This window comes from Vipera ursinii (genome assembly GCF_947247035.1).
Source record: "Vipera ursinii genome assembly, chromosome: 3".
Classification (NCBI taxonomy): Eukaryota; Metazoa; Chordata; class Lepidosauria; order Squamata; family Viperidae; genus Vipera; species Vipera ursinii.
The window spans coordinates 175,678,403-175,701,971 of NC_139516.1; positions in this window are offsets into that span (position 1 = coordinate 175,678,403).

Here is a 23,569-nt window from a genome sequence, read left to right on the forward strand (position 1 = left end):
TGAAAATGAGATATATATGTTCTATCTGCATACAGTTATTTCTCCATTTCACATTTCATTAATGGAGCCCTATTCATATATCCACTATGTACATATTAACAGCAGTCTTTGAAAAGATCACAGCACCTACCATTTGGAATATAAATTGTCATCCTGAGAAACAAATTATTATGTACAATTAGCAAACTCACCTTTTAAGGTAGTCCTTGACTTATTATTATAACTGGGACTGGAACATCTATTATTAAACAACGTGGTTGTTAAGGAGTTTGGGACAGGAATTTCAGAATTAAGGCTGTTACTGAAAAGGTCCAAAGCAGAATTTGCAGTCTCAGTCAATGATAGGCCATACGTTGGGACTTTTAATTATCATAACTTAGTGGCTAGAAGATAGGAAGAATTTGAACTTGCATATATTCTTGCCCAACCAATGTAGAATGTTTGAAAAATTATTGACTAATTCCACAATAAACACTATAGATTTTTAAAGCTTGGTGCTTCCCTAAGAGTCATTCAGTTTTCTGCTCATTAGACAATTGCTCTAAAATACTGTATATTAATAGGTAGCAAGTTAGTAACTCAATTACTTGCCTTGTAAACATTGCATAGTCATGCTATAAAAATTGTGCAGTTCTGTCAAGCATACATGCAAGTAAGTATCACTAAGTCTGGTAGGATTTATCTCAGTAGATATGTCTTGAATTTGGCTGCTAGTGATTTAAAAAATGCATCTTCCCTTGACTTTTCCATTTATTGAAAAATATACAAAAGATCTTAGACATTTGTCAGAGTTACTCAAAATTCAAATGTTGCACTGTTCTCCCTGATAAATGCAAAGCTAAAGCAACAGAAAAAAAGCAAAGTCACTTTCAATTATTCCAGGAGTTTTCATGTTTCTCCAATTTTAATATCAACTGATCTGAATAATTAGAGACTAGAATGTCTTTCCTACAAAGGTGTCCTATCTAGTCAGTCACACTAGAATACAAAAATATCTTAATCTTATGGAATAATCCAGTTGCACGTGGACAAGATATAACAGACATACTACTCTTGCTGAAAAAGCAGAACTATGATTGTAGAACATTCCCTATGGCTCACTGGGTCCTTTCATCCATCTAAGAGTTTATTTCTTGGTTGTAACTTCTTTGCCTTTCTACTCTCATTCTGTTTTTATATCCACAACTTCACCCTTGGTTTGTTCTTTTCTCTAGGGTCATATCACTTTGGCTGATATTCTTTTTTTAATGTGCTTCTTCATGCATGCATGCATACATACAATACATGCACATCTACACGTATTCCTGGCAAATGGGAAACATAAGGATTGTTTGCAAATACTATATACTACAATCTATAAAGTAGATTCTGCAGTGTCCTTTAATAAAGGAAAAGATGGATGTAGTAAAGGACAAAATGAAAGCTTTTAAAACCTCTATCCTGAAGACCAGATACAGTTAACAAATTCATTTTTGCAATTTTTAAGACCCATTAAGATCATTCTGCTGAATTCTACTGATAAGTTGCTGAACAAAGCAATGTGATTTCCAACTGTTTTTTTTTATGGAAAACCAAGAAAAACTGTTAATTGTTAAGCCATTGGTTTATGTAATTATGAAAGTTTTAATTAACACCCTTTTCCCCAAATTAACATTCCAAGCCCTAACAACCTTAATAATATAATACCACTTCCACTCTTACCATTGTCCATATTTATTATTTTTTGGTAAATATTTTATTAATTTTCTATTTTTACAATCAAGTGATTAATAGACAACATGATAACTGAGTCCATTAGTAATTCGGTGATATATATAAGCTTCTTCAAACTAAACCCAATATTAGACCCTCCAATACATCCTCTCTTCTTCTGGTAATAGACATTTTTGCACACTAAGCAAATACAATTCTGAAAGTCAGTATTTGTATTCATAGTTCAGACAGGCCAATTTTAGAGTAGTTTATCATCTGCAATACAAATAAGCAGCCCATAGGTTTATTCCCTTTTCTCAGCTGTAATCTTCAAAAATGAAAGCTTCCAAGACCTGCTAAAGTCTTATCTAATTCTGGATAATTCCCAGAAGAAGGAAGCAGAAGCCACTAGCCTGATGATGACGGATGGGATTCTGTCGAAACGTCGCCCCTACACCTTTAGTTCTACGCGGGGGAAAACCCGAATAACCAAAGATCCATATATATATATGTATATATATGTATATATATATGTATATATATGTGTGTATATATATATATATATATATATATATATATATATATATATATATATATATATATATATATATATATATATAATTTTCTGAGGTTATGTTTTCTGAGCTAACCAAGACCTACGAAAAACTCGAAGTACGAAGAGCTTCCATTCTGTGTGACCTCACATTCCTACGCAACTGCCGAGATCAAAATTTAATCCCCACATCCTTCCAATTGAAATTCCACTCCAACTCTGCAGCCATCAAACGCATCCTGATAAGAACAGAACTGGCCCTAATCAGAAACGAACTCCACACAAAAAGATTCCTCCTGGATCGAATCAACAGAGACCTCCTCACACTTCACCTCAAACTCAGCAACAAGATCCACCCCACACTTTGGGACAAATTCAAACAAATCGCCGTCTGGAGAGCTGAAACAGAGACTGCCTACAAAACAGACACACACACCAATAAACTCCGAAGACTAAAGGAACGCCAGAAACAAACCCCTCCTCTCCCACAGCAAGACATGAAACAAACTGTGCACAACATCTCAGATAGGATTCTCACCAAAGACTAGGGGGGCCTTCGCCCAGGTTCACCTGGTGCGCCAGTTGCGGCCCTATCTTAGCCGGGATGATTTGTGCACGGTCACTCATGCGCTCGTGTCCTCTCGTCTGGACTACTGCAACGCTCTCTACATGGGGCTGCCCTTGAGGACCACCCGGAGGCTCCAACTGGTACAGAATGCAGCCGCGAGAGTGGTGTTGGGAGTCTCCCGATACTCCCACGTTACACCTCTGCTCCGTGAGCTGCATTGGTTGCCAGTTGTCTTCCGGGTGAGATTCAAGGTACTGGTAACGGTGTTTAAAGCCCTCCATGGCATGGGGCCGGAGTACCTCAGGGAACATCTGCTGCCGGCATCAAGCTCCCTGCGCCCTGTGCGTTCCCACAGAGAGGGCCTCCTCAGGGTGCCACCGATCAGAGAATGTCGATTGGTGGCCCCCAGGGGGAGATCCTTCTCTGTGGGCGCTCCGGAGCTGTGGAATCAGCTACCGGTAGAGCTCCGGATGGCGCCCGATCTTCGCTCCTTTCGTCGCAATCTCAAGACATTTTTGTTTGTACAAGCTGGCCTAGCCTGATAGGGATCGGTGGGGTTGTTTTATCTTTGGTCTTTTAATTTTATCTTGGGGTTTTTAGAATTGTACTTCTATTGTTTTTAACTAGGGCAAGTGTTTAATCTCTTTTTAATGTTTGTATTTGCTATTTTATTCTGCCCTGTGAACCGCCCTGAGTCCTCAGGGAGAAGGGCGGTATATAAATGTTATTAAATTAAATTAAAAGCCGAAACCAACGTCCTGTCTAAAGGATTTAATTTTGCAGTCGCTCCCAAACACATTCCCATGGAAACCATTATATGCGGAGTCGAATCCAGCCTGACCAAAATTAACCCTGATGATGCCAACAAAATCAGACTCGAAGTTACCAACATCCTCTGCACCAGCAAACCACCCAAAAGCAACTTACCCAAAGAGGAACAGACAGCACTACTTAACCTAAAAAATGACACCAGCATAATCATTCTGCCAGCAGACAAAGGCAACGCCACGGTGGTAATGAACTCATCTGACTACCATACCAAATTATCCAACCTACTCCGAGACTCCACATACAAACTCCTCAAGACAGATCCCACCACCTACCTGGAAAAAACCACAAAATCAAAAATAAAAGCCACCCCCATCAGTGAAGAGATCCAGAAAACAATCATTCCCAGAGAAAAATCATCCAGATGTCCTAAGCTCTATGGTCTGCCCAAGATACACAAAGAAGGAACCCCACTCAGACCCATAGTCAGCTCCATAGGCTCACCTCTACAAAATCTAGCCAAATTTCTTGCCAAACAACTACAGCCTTATGCAAATTCCATCACCTCGCACGTACAAAACTCATTCCAATTCATAGAGATCATAAGTAAACTAAACTTACAGCCCTGTGACCTACTTGTGAGCTTCGATGTTGTATCCCTCTTCACCCAAGTGCCAATCAAAGAAGCCTTGACAGCTATCCAAAATAAATACAACCCCCCAAAACACATCCTAGATCTGACCAACCACTGCCTATCTAACACATACTTCATCTACAATGGACAAAGATACAAACAAATGGAAGGAGCACCCATGGGATCACCCCTCTCACCTGTCATCGCAAACCTCTACATGGAACACTTTGAAACCCTCGCTCTAGAAAAATCCAACCACAAACCCAAACTCTGGCTCAGATACGTAGATGACACCTTCGTAATCTGGCCACACGGCAAAGAAAAACTGGATGACTTCCTCATACACCTCAATAGCCTACACCCCAAAATACAATTCACCATGGAAACAGAAGCTAACAATCAACTTCCCTTCCTTGATGTCTTAGTCTACAAGAAATCCAACGGCTCCCTAGGACACACTATCTACCATAAAAAAACACACACAAACCGCTATCTGAACGCACTCTCACACCACCACCCAGCACAGATCAACTCCGTAGCCAAGACACTCATCTCCAGAACAAAACACCTAGCTGACGAACAACACCTAAAAACCGAACTACACACTCTCACTAATGTACTAACAGCCAATGGATTCCAAAGAAACACGATTACCAACTTAATCCGAAGAGAGACACCCACAAAAACCCAAGACAGAGAACAAGAAAATGGCAAAGCCCTCCTCCCATACTTAAAAGGGACCACAGACAGAATCAGCAAGGTCCTCCAAAAACACAACATCAAAACAGCATTCTACACAGACAGAAAAATATCCACCATCCTAAGAAACCCCAAGGACATAATTGGGTTAGAAAACCAAGGAGTATACGAAATCCCATGCACCACCTGCCCCACCACATACATCGGACAGACCAACAGAAGAATAAGTGCACGCATTGAAGAGCACAAAAACTCACTCAGAAAGGGAGAACAAACTTCATCCCTGGTCCAACACTTTGAAGCCACGGGACATGAAATTGATTTTAAAAAAACCAAAACTATCGCCAAAATTGAACATTTTAACAACAGAATAATCAGAGAAGCCATTGAGATAGAAAAACGCCCCCACAGCATGAATACACGAGATGATACCTCTCGTCTACCAGCCATTTGGAAACCCGCCTTGATTGACAGACGAGGCCCAACCACCAAGAATGATACCAGACCCAAACTCATGATAACATCACATGACATCACCACCACACAACCATTCAAAAAGCAACTCCGAACCCACAACGATAAAGACACACAACCACAAAACAGAAACCTAACTACAGCTGCAACATCAGCCACTTTAAACCCCTCCAAACCACACAATAAGCAAACTGACACCCACTATAAAAACATGGCACCACCACAAACACGAAGCCGAACAAAAGCAGCACAACTCACCAGCTCAGTTCTGGAGCTGGCAGCTGAGACCAGCCCATCCACTCAGAACACCCCCCCACCCAATCAGAACACACCCACCATTCAAAACACACTCCCACCCAATCAGAACACACTTGGTCCCCTACCCAATCAGAGCACACCTCCACAAAACACACCCCCTCTGGCAGTTTAAAAAAGAGGAACTAACAGCCACATGCTTCTCCCAGAAGAAGGAAGCTAAAGCCTGATGATGACGGATGGGACTCCGTCGAAACGTTGCGCCCACACCTTTAGTTCTACGCGGGGAAAAACCCGAAAAACCAAGGATCCATATATATATATATATATATATATATATATATATATATATATATATATATATATATATATATATATATATATATATATATATATATATATATATATATATATATATATATATATATATATATATATATGTAAATTACTAACAAAGAATTAAAGGGAAACTGAGATGCATTTCTGACTCCTTAGTCGTCCTCAGTCAGCTATACCCTTCTGAGATTCGAACCTGGGCTGATTGCATATATGAGGCAGTGTTATTTGCCTCTAAGCCACAAGGTCTCTCTCGCTCTGTTAGCTTTTTTCTGCAAGGGAAGATATGTTTCAAATGTTAACTATTTAGATTACCTTGCTAGGCCCCAAACATGGGGCAAATCTTTATTTCCTGTTTTCAGCCTATCTTGAAGGCTATCGAACAGGCAGTAGTCACACCGGACAATTCATATATTTGTGTAAATTACTAACAAAGAATTAAAGGGAAACTGAGATGCATTTCTGACTCCTTAGTCGTCCTCAGTCAGCTATACCCTTCTGAGCTTAGAGGCAAATAACACTGCCTCATATATGCAATCAGCCCAGGTTCGAATCTCATTCTATGTATGTATCTCTGGTATGGGTCAGTCAGGTTCGTGTGTGCGTTCTTCTGCTTGGGTGATGGCACTTTTGCTTGACTTGTTCTGTCTTCTGTGTGGGAGAGTTTTTGTTCTGGGTGTGGATGAGTCTTGCTGGGGCTGGTGGCATTTGGGGTTGTTTGTTGGTTTTTTAAATCCTTGTTTGCTGAAATTCGTTTCTCTATCAATGCTGGTTTCCAAATGGCATGTAGGCGGGAGGTGTCGTCCCGCTTGTTCATACTGTCTGAGTGTTTTTCTATTTCAAAGCCAGCCAAACCAGAAGACAGCCACGCCTCCACTCAATCAGAAGACAACCACGCCTCCACCCAGTCGGAGGACACCCCCACCCAATCAGAAAGCAGCCACGCCTCCACCCAGTCAGAACACAGCCACACCGGCAGTTGGAAGGAAAGGAATAGCCAGACCACGCATTGCTCCTGGAAGCAGCAGGAGGAACACTCCGGCCTGATGATGACGGATGGGATTTCATCGAAACGTCGCCACAACTTTCTGAAGATGAAAGGAACGCGGGAAGAAACCCGAGACTCTAGATCTACATATATATATATATATATATATATATATATATATATATATATATATATATATATATATATATATATATATATATATATATATTCAATAGGCTGGAATTAAGCCAACCAAATTTATTTGCAAAAACTAAACAAAACAGTTCAAAACAGAGTTAAACAAATACAGACCGAGACTATATCAGAAGCTCTTCAAACGGTTGCCTTCAGCAACCAGGACCTCCCACACATTCCCCTTTTAAACAGCAGTCTCAAGGAGTGGCTTCTCTTTGCCTTCTCCCAAGGTGCCTCATTGCTTTTCTTTGTTCACTTCTGCTTGTCTGCCTCCTGCTTCGAGTGTCCCTGAATAGAGCCAGCTGTGGATCGTCTTCTTCCAATCTTTCAGGCTCACACAGCTGGGTCTGAGGAGTAACAAGTCGGGAGGGGCCTGGCTGAGAGCTCTGCGGTACATCAGAACTTTCCTCTGTAACCAAAGGCTCTCCAAACCCCTCCTCCTCCTCCTCTTCAGAATTGTCCAACTCAGCTTCTGAAACCACAGGCTGACACTGAATCACAACATATATATAGTCTTGTAGGTTTCTCCATTTTCACCAAGTAATTAATTCGCTGCTTTTCTTTTCCTGAGGGAATGGGGTGGAAATTCCCTTTCCCTCTCTCATCGGGGGGTAGTGCTTTGTGCAGATTTTCAGGAAGAGGTCTTAAAATCATAGAGAGGATCAGGTCTTACCCAGTTTCATCCACGTTGCTCTAAGATTGTTTGTTAGTGCTTGTTGACCTCCGTTGTCAGCATCTTTGGACTGGCTATGTGAATGCAGCCAGTCTTTCCCCTGCCAGTTTGGAGGGCTTCCTCAGATCAAAGAGGAGGGCTCCCACCACCCTGAGATAAACGAGGGTCCCCTCCTTGCTTGTCACCTCTATGGAGCAACTTTTGACCCTTTGCAGGGTCTTTCAGCAGGGTGAAATCAAACGCAAAAGACAGAGCCCCGTCTTCCTGTATCTGTTTCAATGGCATGACAAAATCAGAAGCCCATATTTATTATTATTTTTTAAAAAAGGTGTGTCTTTTGGATGTCCCAAATTACCTATTTGTGATTTGGAGGAAGAGGAAAAACAGAGGAAAGGCAGATACCTTTTTAAAAGCAGAAATCCACCAAGCACTATATATATGTTCTGATTTGTTATAATCACCAAAATCTCTTGTAGCCACAACCTATTTTGTTTTTTCCCCACTTTCAGCCATGACAATGATGATAGACCACAATATATCATGATACACTATATCTATTACCCAAAGATGATATACTGTAAGTGAAACTCAGATTCAGTATAATTCATAAATAGTATTTTGAATACTGTAAAGTCAAATGAAGGTTCTTCTTGTAACTTGACTTTTCAAAAGAAAATAACAATTAGGCATCCAACAAACTTGAAGATGAAAAATAGAGACTCTCTCTACAGTCAAAATATAAGCTGGATATCTAAACTCAAGGACATGTAAGTGATGCAGGTAAAGAAAACAATGGAGTAACCACTTTGGCAGTATTTAGGACATGGATCTAAATGTGGATTTGGAATGAAGAATGCAAGAATCAATAATTTGATATTGTGATATAAAATAAAATTTTATTATGATTTTTGACTACATGACTGCAGTCAGATTGTCTAAAGAAGGCATGCTGTCAAAAGACAATTTAGTTAAATATTTTTGGATCAATGGCTATGAGGGGCATCCAGATGGGTGATGCTGCTGCAGGATTTGACCATATTTCTGGCCAACATTTAAATCGGCCAATTTAAAAGTATACTCATGGGTAGTGAGTCAGTCAGTAGTTAGAAAGTCATCTGTGTTTATCTAATGCTCTGAATCTTTGGATGCTACATGAGATAAAATCCTTTTTAACACATTCAGATTAAAGAATGTACAGATCATAAATTTTAATTACATAAAGCTGAATGACCTAGAATACTAATGGCAGCAGCATCTTATTCCTAGCTGCCATATTTGCCCATGTTTGCCCATATTTGCCCAAAATAAAAGCTGCTCATGAAATGCTATGGTGATGGCCAAAAATATAAAATATAGAATATGTGTATATATTAATCATGGAATAGATCAACAACAGTGTTTTACACCACTTTGGCTCTGTCTATTTGACGGAACTATTTGAAGAAATGAAATTGATTTATGACTCTGCTCCAGTTAACTGGAAACTAGTGAAGCTTATATTTTCCTTTGAATTGTTGGATGCAATTGACCACTTAAAACAGGGGGACAATTGGTCTGTGATGAAGGGAAAACATCCTCCTCCTTGTGAATACGCCACAACTCCAGGCTATAAGTATCTGCAGACTCAGAGTTTGCTAAGCATAAAGGCTGCTCTGAAAAAGGGCAGGTGTTTAGATTGAAGAAGAAGGTTGAGGGAAATTACAGGTGCTGGAAGATGACAAAGAGAAGCCTGTGGAGGAAGCAACTGCTGGAATGGTTCTTATCAGGCTTGTATAAAGAGACTCCTCAACTTTCTGTGCTGCCTAGCTGAAACTCACCACATTGCCCAAGCTGGTGCTGGTTCTTCATACTAAAAAGTCTTCAAGGAAAGGAAGGAGACAGAGACTACTCAAGTAAGGAATTGCCTATACTGTATGCTTGCTGCTAAGGTTGGAACCCACATTGAGACTGTTGGTGCAAGGGGAGAATAAACTTCAAACTGTTGTTTCAGTTACTTCCTTGGTGTGATGTTTTACTTTGAGAACTATTCTGAGTTCTTGGTTTGGACTACTGAGATTCCAAAGTCTGCTTCTATTGACAACCCCAGTGCCTGAATACTCAAGGGTCTGGGCAGAATAAACTTCAGCAGGATTTCTAGATTGTTGGAGAGAAATTAAGGATTTATTTGGTGTCTCTCTTTGCTTATTAGTTTGCTTCGCATCTGTAGAGGGAGATCAGAAAAATAAAGATGGCAGTGTGATTATATGATTGAGTTCTCTATTTTTACATGTGCATTTAAAATATTTTATTTTGTTTTTAGCCCTCAATTTTCTTTGTTTATGATATTAACTTGATATCACTTCTGCCTTCCTTCCCAGCACAATGCAGAGAATGCATGCTTTTGCATTTTTCTCCTGCTTGCTAGGTTGTGGTTATCTAAGTACTAGGATTTGACCATCTCCTAATTCATTTCCTGTAAATAAATCTTTGTTATAATTATAAAACCTCCTTCACTAACTTTGTTCAGATTAAATTCCTGCTTTCAGAAATGGTAACGTGTACACAGAATGCTTCATTAATGCCATTCTGCAGAACTTGTGACAATAGTTTTCTCACTGATGAAAATGCTTGCTTTCACCTGGCTCAATCTAACCATTACATTGTCTCCCAAGAAATTAAAGTTCCTGTTCTTGCAGCTTGTCTCTTTCTATGATTGATAGACTACAGTATGTATCATCAAGTATTGAGACCTTTTTTTTATGATCCATCTACCACTGGCCTATTGGGTCTTCCAACAATGCACCCTTGTGGCTGAACTTCCACCTTGCTATTGGTTATTCTTTTTTCTTTGATATAATTTGAGCTTGGTCAATTTTGTCTTGAGTGAAAAGTCTGAATTGATTTGTTTTAGATACATTTGTGTGTGCAGTGGGGGGAGAGTTGTTGTATGTTCATGGTATAAAAAATAGAGATGCTAGTAGTATATAATGCCTTTACATAAAGCAATGGTGGATTGCATCTTGAATATTGTGTGCAGTTGCCACAGATGACTCCATTTCAATGCAGAGGGCCTTGTCCACTTCATCAAGAGTCATACAAACTCAGGCCAGATAACAAAAGATTTTGCTCCACGCACCTCATTTGGACTTGCCCAGTCAGAGTCCAACTCTGCATGAATCTGGCAGATAGGATTGTAGGGGAAAGTATTTATGCTATGTGTGGTTTCATACCCATCACTTCACAGCATGCTAAACATGGTCTCCAAGAAGCAATTAGAAGATGCAATAATGACATTTCACTGCCTTTATCACTATGATGTAGAATATGGGCTCTTACTTTGCTCAGTCAGATTCATATTGTTGTGATTCAGGGTCAGCCTGTGGGTTTGGCAGTTGGGTCGAACGATTCAGAGGAGGAGGAGGGGTTTGGAGAGCCTGCAGAGGACAGTTCTGAGGCTTCGCAGAGCTCTCAGCCAGGCCCCTCCCATCTGGTTACTACTCAGACCCAGCTGTGTGAGCCTGACAGCGTGGATGAAGATGACTCACAGCTGGCCCTGTTCAAGGACGCCCGATGCAGGAGGCAGTCAATCAGAAGTAAACAGAGGAAGGCAATGGGAAGGAGGCAGAGAGAAGCCACGCCTTGAACTGTTTAAAAGGGGAATGTGTGGGAGGGCTGGTTGCTGAAGGCAACCATTTGAGCAGCTTCTGTTTTAGTGGTTCGTATTTTGTTTTGCTCAGTTTGCTCTGTTTGGGATATGTTTTGTGTAAATAAATTTGGCAGGTGTACTTCCAGCCTGTTGCCTTTTGTAAAGGGGTTGTCCCTGACTTTTCTGCAGGGCTGGTAGTAGGCTGGAACAGAACACATATTTTATTTTTCTCCAACATCACTCTAGGCATCATTTATCTCCTGGAACTTCTTAGAAAACCAGAATACGTCCTGGAATCAGTGCATGTAGAGAGGCTGCATAACAGCAATATGTTCCAAGGTCTCACTCAATCACCTCTTCCAGACTGCAACCAAGGCTTTGGCTGAGCTGCCTACCAGATTGTCCTTCTGGAACTGAGAAGGATCCATTAGTCACTTGGGATGGGTTTATGAAACAGTGGATGGGTGGCACCAGCAAGAGAAACCAAAGAATAATCTCTCTGTGCCATCTTATTGATGGTAACGTCCTCCAACACCAGAACATATTGGAACTGCCCTGAACAAAAACCAGATTTAATGCATTACCCCTAATATGGGGCAGGCCCTCTATTACCTGAGACAGATTTATGGTTGCTGTTAGCTCCTATGCCACCCCAAATTCAATGTCTCCATGAGGCAGGCAAAATTCCCCAAGGACCATATGTCTTAGAACTCCACCACTAACTCATCAGTGCAACCCAGTAGCAGAATGATACTGCATAGTAGGGAAGGCAGTAAAGCAGTGTTTCAACCAGAGGGCCTCAGATCTATGGATCAGTCCTTTTGACAGGTCTCATTAATAACAATATACACCCCCATCTCCCTCCCCTTGACAAACACAGAACTCAATACCCAGTACACATATTTCTCTCTTTTTTGTAACAAGTTTTATTAGTTTTCCAATTTAACATCCAAGTATTTAGAAAGCATCATGGTGACTGGGTAATCAAAAGCTCAATAACAGAATTTTTAGTACATATCTTAGGTTACATTATCAAAAAATCCTTTTCTATTTCCCTTAACATTTAATATAACATGCTTAAACTAGTAAGTTTATAACAATAACAAGCTCAGTTAAAACATTTATCAATCTATTTTTACTTATACATATCCATGTCCTGTTTTTGAATTTTACCTAATTTTTAGTTTTGGTTATAGTATTCAAGTTTAACCTGTAACATCCATAATAGCATCCCTAACCCAAATTTCCATTATTTAACTACACAAGAATTATAACATCTAGAATACACATAGTACTTATATGAGTAAATTCTACTTTTATTTCATAAACATTTTCTATTTCTCATCCTAATACATCACACCTTACTAATAAAATAACCTACATTTATCAATCTATTTTTACTTATACATATCTATGTTTTATTTTGAATTTTACCTAATTCTTAATTTTTAGAGTATTCAAATTTAACCTTTAACATCCATAATAATATCCATAACCCAAATTTCCATTATTTCACTACACAAGAGGTATAATATCTAAAATAAACATAGTGCATACATAAACATATTCTGATTTTGTTTCATAGAAATTTTCTATTTCTCATCCTAATACATCACACCTTACTAGTAGAGTAACCTTTAATAACTCTCTAGTAGATCAATTTCTAAACCTAACTCTAGCTTTTTTTTCTGCCAACCAGGTTTCCAAACCAATCCCTTTAGGTTGTCAGATAGGTCTCCCTTCATTCTGGCACATATTGCTTGAATCAAAGGAGACCATCTAGTCATCAATGTTCCAGAAAAACTACACCATTTGTAATCATTAAGTTGTTGCCCTGGTGGTTCAAATCTCTGTATTTGTTCTAATATCTTTGTCTTCAATTTGCTCTGGTCTTTTTCTTCCTCTGGTTTCTTCTAATTTAAGTAGAAGGTCGTATCCAATTTTATAGTTATTGCTTGGCTATCTAGGTTTTCAATAAGCTGTCCTTGTTGACATTTAGCATCCTCTATTTTGGTATTACTTTCCACTTCTGTTACTTTGAGTTGTAGGTTCTTTAGATGCAATCAAGATTTGAGTATTAGATTTTTCCTTAAAGTCTTCTGTCTTAGCGTTGATTCCTTCCGCTTTTGTTGTTTTCTGAATTGTAAGTTCTTTCATTGGAGTCTGGGTTTCAGTTTATAGTTTTAAGCTAGCGCCTTTATCTTTCAGTCTGGAATTAATTATCTCAGTAGCTTCAAGGATTTTTTCAAGTATAAACTTATAGTCAATCAAAGTTTGTAGCTGGTCCTCTATTTCTGGAATAGTTATAGATAGTCCTTTAGTGGAGGCTAATTTTTAAACAAAACTCAGTAAATGTTCACCTCCACAGTTCTCAGAAGCCAAATTCACCTCCCAGCTGTTTCAGCTTTTTATTTTATTTTATTTTTAGATAGTACCAAGGTCAAGTCTAAGTTGTCTATTTGCTGGGGATATTCACTTGCTGTACCAAGCTTGACCACAAGATGTCCCCAGTGATATTTAAAACCCTTTTCAGAAAGACTAGGCTTTTATCCAATTTGGGTTCTTCTTCGTCTTTTTTTTCCTTTTTTTGTCAAATACATAAAATAGCAAGTTTCCATGAAGATAGGAGCTTTTTGGGTCGCCAAATGTGAGAGGGATGTAAGTCCAATTAGTTAATTGTATTTTTGCAGGGATTTTTTGTCCCTATGTATTCAAACACTGCCATTTTAGAGGGTGGGAAAGAAAAGGTTCCCTTCCCTCTCTTCTTGCAGGGGGAAGCAGTTTCAAAAGGCTTTTAACAGGAAAAGAAAAAAAACTTGGGATAGGGAGAAGGCAGATCTCACCCAGTTCCTCCGCTGTGCTTTCAAGTGCTTAGTTGTAAGTTTAGCCTCAGCTGGAAACGGCATTAGTGAGGGGCCATGGGAGTGGCCGATCTTTTCTCCATCGGTCCAAAGAGCTGCTCCAGATCAAATGGAAGGGCTGCCGCCCTTCTGTGATCAATCGGGAGGTCCTCTTACCCGCTTGTCGCCCCTCCAAGGCGACTTTCAACACCTTTCAGGGGTCCCCCGGCGAGAGAAAACCAGATGGTAGGAGGAGCAATCACCTGGAACATCTGCCAGCGCCGCAATCTGGAACCACCACAGATTTCTGAGAAAGGAACACCCTCCTCTTAAGCCTTTGGAGAATTCCTGTACTTTTATTCACATTTCCTATCAATCATCTCTACATATAACTTCTCAGATTTCTTATAAGCTGTGAGAGAGATATTGAATGCATAAACTCAAAAATCTGATTTCTCTGTTTTCTATCTAACCTTTCTATATACTTTGAATTTATGCATTTTTAATGTATTCTCTATACTTTATGGTTGGAAAAAATGATCATTCTATCAGTTTCCTCTATTCCAGTTTTTCCCACATTTTGGTTTTTCAAAGACTGCTATTTGCAGTATGAACTGGGGATGAAAGAGATTACATGTCTCTGAATAGGAAGCATTGATTCTAATAACTATATACATTAGCTATTGGAAACCTCTTATGGACTTTTTGCTAAAAAAATGAAATTATGATTTATGGGTTTGATTGTTAGAAAGGGTAGACTAGCGAAAGATGGGAATTATGTTGTAATCTTACAGTAAAATATACTGTATTTGTAACTGCAGTTAAGATTGGAAGCCATTTTAATAACTTTTTTTCTTTCTCTTCTCTCTTTACACTTTTTTCACTCAAACCATTTCTTTCTTTTTCTTTCTAAACTCTGTTTATTATTTTAAAATTTTTTTGTTACTTTTATCCTCATACATAAAGTATATATAAAGAGGTGGGGGGAGAAAAAAGAGAGAGAAATCATTAATTCTATGCACCATATACATGTAGACAAGCTTCTCTGGAACTTGGTTTAACAGTCCTAAACATATACGGGATTTATTTATTTATTTATTTTATTTTATTACATTTATATACCGCCCTTTCCCTGAGGACTCAGGGCGGTTTACAGGGAATTAAAAGTCAAAACATACAAAAGTTAAAAACCCGTTAAAAAATATTAAATTCACCCTGTACACTTAAAAACCCCAGTTAAAATTTTCTCCTCAGCCTGGGCCCAGGAGCTCAAAGAGCCAGGTCTTCAGGCCCCGGCGGAATGATCGGAGGTCGGGGGCAGTCCTCAGCTCCACCGGCAGCTGGTTCCAGAGGGCAGGCGCTCCCACTGAGAAGGCCCTATCCCTGGGTGTCACCCGCCGGCAATCTCTCACCGGCGGAACCCTGAGCAGACCCTCTCTGTGGGAGCGCACTGGGCGAAGGGCGTTTGATACCGGCAGCAGGTGTTCCCTCAAATATCCCGGACCCAGGCCATGTAGGGCTTTATAGGTGATAACCAGCACCTTGAATTTCACCCGGAGGGCAACCGGAAGCCAATATGTTCCTCATGGAGTAAGATCATAACTGCAGGTAAATGGTACAGACAGCTGCTGTTTCTAAAGAGAAAACCAGGGATAGTAATTTCATCTGTTGATTTAACTTAAATATACAGGTCTAAAATTTCCTCTTTTATAGAAGGAACATGGAAGATGAAAGAGCAATAAAAGTCTGTCATATTTGTAAGCCGAAGGGGATTCAGATAGTTTCAAAGTGATCTCGGCTGAATCATAGCTTTCTCCTTAAAAGTTGTGTATTAACTCTCACTTGTACAATTGCAGAGATTTAAAGTTTGATACTGAATACAGAATTCAATATTTTTACAATCTTGACTTGAAAATAAGTAAAAAAATGTTTACTAAAAATCTTATCATTAGTTGAAGCTATGGACAAATCCTTCTTTCCCCAATATAAAAAGGTTCATTAGGCACCTTCACTTGTAGCTCATTGTCCAGCCATAGCCAAGAACCCCAGGGTGGCTTCAGTGTTATACTCTGGAAGTGGTTTTTATTCCTTATTTCTCTGGAATGCTGTGTGCAGAAAATAAAAGGTGTGCCAATGCTCATGGGGGAGGCAGCCTTAACTGACATATTCTATGTTACAAACTTGCATCTTCTATTTCTTCGCCTAGTTTCCATTGGTATTCTATCAAATACCTGACCTATTTTCTCTCCCCTCTATTCTTTTTTGGCTATGAGGAAGGCCACAACTGCATTTCCACAGGTCCTTTTTTTTAAAATGGGTTGATTGACTGGTCAGTTGGTCAGCCTAGATAATGACACTTAATTGGCCTGCCCTGTCTTAACGGTAAAGACTTTTTACCAGTATCTCTATAAATTTTCCAGGCAACGAAACCCCTTCCTAGTGGTCTGTGCTCCAAGGAACCCTGGTTGTTCATTTGCTCTCTTTACATTAAAGTAGTTTACGACTCCCTCACTGACTCACTCTGTTAAAATCCTTTTTCAAATTCCAGCTCTTCTACAGTATTTATCCAGCAGTTCCACAAATCTGGAGAACTGTCACACAGCAGCCAAAATAATTTTTTTTTAAAAAAACCCTCAAAGCTAATAGCTTCCAATAGTTTCAAGAAATTAAAACAAAAAGTTCAGTCAGCCAACAATATGAAGAGAAAGAAGAGAAGGAATACAGTGCATATTGTAACCAGAATATTCTATATGCTGAGGGGGAAACATTTCATAGATAGATTATGCTGCTGGGGTTAAACTTTCAGCCATGAGAACCAACAATCAGGGCTCTTAGAATGTTGCAAATTAATGCTGTGTAGACAACTGTCAGAGATGCAGTAAATGCATGCATTAGGGGCAATAGGATTTATGGCAGATGTTTTCCATTCAGCACCAGGACTAGGAAGAACATGGCAAAGCCTCTGTGTGGATATGGCCCATGATTCCCAAAGGTAGAGTGTTAAAAATGGTGGGGAGTATCATTTAAGAAAACAGATTCATATGCAGAACTCTGAACACTGATATGTAATTATCATCTTGAAAAAGTATATTAGAGAAAATAATATACAAAAATATGTAACAGTAAGGAAAATATACATGGAGTGCTGAGAATGTGTTATGGAAATCAGTGAGTAATTTTTAATTTTTAATTTAGTGTTTTTCCATCTTTAGAGCACTCAATAGGAATGATTGGGATATTTGAAATGAAGTCATAGTTTATTGAGTAAAGTGCTAAAGTCAGCTTTTATTGACAAACAATTTAAAATATAAATGCCCCTATGAGATGTTTTCCAAAAATCTTTTTGATGTGGAAAGCAAACATATTTCTTTTTATGAATACGATACCCATCTCGACTGATAAAAATTAAGAAAACCTTATAAGAGATGCTTCCTTTTATTTGTTCTGCATCAACATGGAATTAGTAGATTAAAATACATGCTTTTGCTTCAGATCACAATGGCAAAATATGTGACTATGATTAGTCCAGTAATGTTGATGCAATAAACAATACAGTTGTATCAATAGAAGTCTCTTTAAAGGACTGTGCACTATCCTTTAATATTACAACTAGCAATATTCTAGTCTTTATACTCTTGGTTTATATCATTGACAAAAGTTGACCTTGGTCAAAATACAGAGATTGGGCAATTGCTGAAACATGGAGTCATTTGAATAGTTAATGTTACATTTATCTCTGTAAAAATCCCTGAACTGTCACACACTCAAAATTATATAAGCCAAGAAATACATATAGCAACACTTCTACTTTTATGGTTTTGGAAGCCATTAAATTACTGGGGAAAAAATTGAAATGCAGCCAAGTAGTTATGAAAAGGGGACTCTGTGTCTTTAAGCTAGAGAGAAAAATAAAACCCAATCATTCCAAATGTATTGCTTTAGTCATCTGGTTTCATTCTATTAATGACCTTTAACATCTGCAAAAATATTGTGAGAAGCTAATTTTGTTTGTACTGAGGTGGTGCAGAACAGTTTCTGGCTGTCAGTCTAGGATGTGCTAGAAAATAAAATTGTCTTTCAGGGAATCTGACAAAAACCTACTGTAAAGTTTCAATTTATTTACAACAGGCTGAAATGAAAAAAGAATTTTCAGCATTCTAATATTAAACACTCTCCATGAATAGTATTTACACATTTATATACTTTAAAATCTAAAATGTCCAAGAAAACTGATAATTTAAGGAACATATTTTGCATCTTGTGATAGTTCACCATATCACAATAAAGATGTTGAGAGTTTGGAAAAAGTTCAGAGAAGAGCAACTAAGATGATCAAAGGCCTGGAGACTAAAACATACAAAGAACAGCTGCAGGACTTGGGTTTGGCTAGTCTAAAGAAAAGAAGAAATAGGGGAGACATGATAGCATTATTCCAGTATTTGAGGGGCTGCCACAAAGAAGAGGGGGTCATGTTATTCACCAAAGCACCAGAGGGCAGGACAAGAAACAATGGCTGGAAACTGATCAAAGAAAAAATCAATTTAGAATTAAGGAGAAACTTCCTGACAGTGAGGACAATTAACCAGTGGAACAGCTTGCCTCCAGAAATCATGGGTGCTCCATCACTGGAGATTTTTAAGAAGAGTCTAGACAGTCACTTGTCTGAGATGGTATAGGTTCTCCTGCTTGAGCAGAGGGCTGGACTAGAAGACTTCCAAGGTCCCTTCCATATTCTATTCTGTTCTGTTCTGTTCTAATGTTCTATAGAAATTTTAAATTATAAAACTAAACATTTTTTGCAACTGTTCTTCAGATATATTGTGTGAACACTTTTTTTAAAATAAGCCATTATTATTATTATTATTATTATTATTATTATTATTATTATTATTATTATTATTAGTAGTAGTAGTAGTAGTAGTAGTAGTAGTAGTAGAGTCGGAAGGGACCCTTGAGGTCTTCTAGTCCAATGCCCTGTTCAGGCAGGAAACCCTATACCATTTCAGACAAATGGTTGTCCAGTCTCTTCTTAAAATTACATTTCTTTGATGAAATATGCTTTCTTCCTATCCTTATTGTGGTATTTAGTGTAATATCATTCCTTCACCAAACATGAAGATATACATAAATAAAGCAAGTAGCTTATGTTATGTACTGGGCTCATTAGTAATATCATGTGGGTTGCTGGAGCAGCTAACGGCTCTCCAGCAACTCAGACTACAAGTCTCCAGTGCTATAATTGGCTATCCCTAGGTGGCAATGTATGCTTCAAGCCTATTGGCTGCCACCTAGGGGCTAGACTATATATTGTGGCTAGTTGCAGCCATTTGCCAGTACAGATTCTGCACAAAATAAAATATGAGTTTCCCTGTACTCAGTTACCTCATCTTCATTCCTATGCCAAAGAACCCGCTATTTAACATTGGCGACGAGGGTGGGATCCTGCTTCACTGAAAAAAGGAGTTGAAGTCTATGAGGGAAAAGGCATTCCCCCCCTCTCTCAAGGTTGGCTAGCAAGCTATGTTAGTGACCTTATGCTCAGTGGACTCATTCCCTGAGCCTGGAAGCAGGATTCGGAAGGAAATGCAGGAACCAGCAAAGAAAGAATGCCGAAGGTCAGGAAACTTCAAGAATTCGATGTGAAGCACCTGGAAGAATGGCCATCCTATTTGTCCCACGTAAAAAACTACTTCAGGGCAAATCAGATCGCGGAAGAAGGGCTGAAGGCCCCAACTCTACTCTGTGTGTGGGCCCAGCAAACTTTGATTTGGCCGAGAACCTTTTCGCGCTGACACCGATTGAAGCAGTCTCCTACGCAGACCTCAAAAAGAAGCTAACCGGACATTTCCAGCCCAGGATGTCTGAAATGGCTTGGTGGTTCAAGTTTGACCAAAGATTGCAGCAACCGGGGGAATCAGCTTCGGAGTTCATAGCGGGCCTGAGGCAGGCCGCACCCCTTTGCAAATTTTCAAATTTAGAAGAGCGACTACGAGATCGGCTCATCTACAGCCTATGGGACAGAACTTTCAGCAGAGACTCTTTGCTAGACCAAACTTAACATTTTCTGAAGCGCAAGATGAAGTGATGGCTGACAAAGACGCTGGGGGTGCAGTTCAAACAGTACAGCCTGCCAAAACAACAAAGTTTGAAGAAATGGTCCACCTTGAGGACGCCAAATGCACCGATGAATCTTTCGAGGAAGAAGAGCCATAAATCAACAGACTCCAAAAGCAACCCAACGCGTGACACCAAAACAGCCTGCAGCAAGAAAATCTCTTACCTAGATGTAAGGGGTGTGGCGGCAACCATTTTCGTGCCGATTGCAGATTCCGATCAGCCACGTGCAGAGCTTGTGGAAGGACAGGCCACATCGCAGTGGTTTGCAGAGCCCGCCAGAGAGACCGGCCACCCAAATACCTGTCGGAAGAACCGACTAGGAGAGGTACTGGGCCCAGGGTCCAGTTAGTGTGGGGTTTTTCAGAAGCCGTAGAAGCGTGTGCTGCACCGGGGCTCAACACCCCCTCAAACCCAAACTCAGGCTCTTGGTAGAGCTACAAGGAGTTCCATGTAAGATGGAATTGGACTCTGGTTCTGCAGTCTCAATCATTTCTCAAGACACTTTTAATTTCATGTGTAGGCGCAGTAACAATTGGGTCAAACTAAGGCCCTCAGATATAATCCTAACCGATTTTCAAACTGCTCAAGTTAAAGTTAAGGGAGAAGCCACTTTGACTGTAAAATTTAAGGAGGTTTTTGGGCACCTGGATGTCATTGTAGTAGGGGGCCAGAGAACGAGTCTCATTGGACTCAATTGATTTGATGCCTTAGGTATTCAGATTACTGGCATAAACCAGACACAAACTGCAAACCTTGTGTCAGTATGTGAGGACTATGCAGATGTTTTTGATTCAACCCTAGGCACATACACAGGCCTGCCTATTTCATTTAAGCTAGATCCTAACGTAGTTCCAATCAGGATTAAGCCTCACAGGGTCCCCTTTGCCTTAAAACGTAAAATTGATTCAGAAATTGATAAGCTTGTAGAACAGGGTGTGTTACAGCCGGTTGATGGTGGGGAGTGGGAAACTCCTATAGTCATTCCACTTAAAACCAATGGGGAAATTCGCATTTGTGCTGACTATCAATGCACACTAAATAAAGCTCTCAAGCAACGCGCTTACCCGGTCCCAGCGGTCAACCACATTTTAGCCTCCTTGAAAGGGGGTACTATTTTTGCTAAACTTGATTTAGCACAGACCAATCAGCAATTGCTGATTGATGAAGCCACAGCTGTGGCTCAGACGATCGTGACTCACAGGGGGGCTTTCAAAGTTAAACGCTTACAGTTTGGAGTCAGTGTTGCACCGGACATTTTCCAGGGAATCATGGAGCATGTACTTAAGGGTATTCAGGGTGTCTGCCCTTATTTTGATGATGTTCTTAAGGGTATTCAGGGTGTTTGCCCTTATTTTGATGATGTTCTTAATCCCCAGAAGTGTTAGCCAGTATGCTCAGGGCTGTTTTGCAGAGGCTTTGTGAAGCAGGCCTCAAATTTAAAAAGAGCAAGTGTAGTATTGGAGTTCCTTCAACAGAATTCCTGGGTTTCTGAATTGATGCTAACGGTATTCACCCTGCCAATTCTAAAGTGAAGGCCATTAAAATGGCTCCTATGCCCAAATCCAAAGGAGAGCTACAAGCATTCTTGGGCCTCCTAAACTTCTATCACACATTTCTACATCATAAGGCCGCACTAGCAGAGCCCCTCCACAGGCTTCTAGATAAGAAAGCTCCATGGAAATGGACTAGCTTACATGAAAAAAGTTTCCAGGACTTAAAAGCACTATTGTCAGAAAAGTCCACTGTAACTCACTACATAGTGTCAACTCCTCGTCTTCGCCGGATCAACAAGCACACAGGAAAAACCACGACAAAGTACGGATGACTGGAAAGAGTACCTTTAATAGCAGGATCTCTATACCTTAACAAAGTCAGCGTCGGGAACCACCCGTCCCAACGCTTCTTTTAAACGTAACTATCAATTGAGAAATAGCCCCACCCATTAGCCCCCACCCTCCCCTACACAGACCAGCATCCACCCGAACTACGTAAAACCCCGCCCCTCTATCCCGATGCCCCACGCCCTGCTGCCGCCCCTGTCGCCGAAGACCACACAACGCGAAGGAAGGTGTAAGCCCAACATCCCCCTCCCTCACCCCCTGGAATCTCTAACGTGCTCCCCTCCACCAACCCAGTGCTTCGTGTCACACCCGTTCCAGGCCGCCATACATCTGTTAAGGCTGGCGCGGCTCTCCCGTGCGCGACAAGCCCCGTTTGGGCAGAGGCAGGTCCTTTGCCACGCGCTCCCGGCCGCCGGTCAGCTGTGCGAGCAGGCGTGGCCGTGGTGTCAACGCCCGGGGTCTCTGTCAGCTGCCGAGCGAAAAGAACCTCGCACGGGGGTTCATACAACCAGCTCACGTCACAGGCTGTGGAACAGCTGACAGGCGCGGAGTCTCCGCCGGCCGCCGAGCAGCTGGGCGAAGCGTCATGGGCCGCGGAACAGCGTGAGCGGCCGGGATCTCCATTGGCCGCTTGAGCAGCTGATGGGCATGGCTGCGAGCTGCGGGCGGCGTCTGGATCCCTCTCCCGGTGAGTATGTCGAGCCCGAGGGGCTCGACAGTCGGCCCCTCCTACCAAGGCTCCTCCTGAAAGGCAAGACGTAGAGGTCATACAAACACCAAGGAGAGCAGCAGTCTCCCCTCGACCCGTTCCCGAGGGTTTACCAGGGTGCCTCTGGTGGAACACCTTAACCAATCTGGGAGCCTGAACGTTCAATTCCGCCACCCAGGACGCCTCAGTAAGCGGATAGCCTTTCCAAAGCACTAGATATTGTAGTCTCCCTCTCCGCCTCCTGGAATCTAGAACCTCTTGTATCTCATATTGTCCATCACTCACGGGCCCTGGCCCTACTGGCTCCCCCTGGACAGGAACAGGGGCTGGTTTTAGCAAGCTGCCGTGAAACACGGGATGCACCTTGCCCAGAAATTTAGGCAGCCGGAGGCGCACCGTGACCGGGTTGATGACATGGGTGACCTGAAAGGGACCTATATACTTAGGGCCGAGTTTTTTGCTAGGTATCTGTAACCTCAAGTATTTTGTAGACAAGTACACCCAGTCCCCAACCCCTGGGGTGTAGAACGGTTGGCGCTTCTTATCCGCTTGGGCCTTTACGATACTGGCTTGCTTGTTCAGAGCCTGTTTGGTTGCCGCCC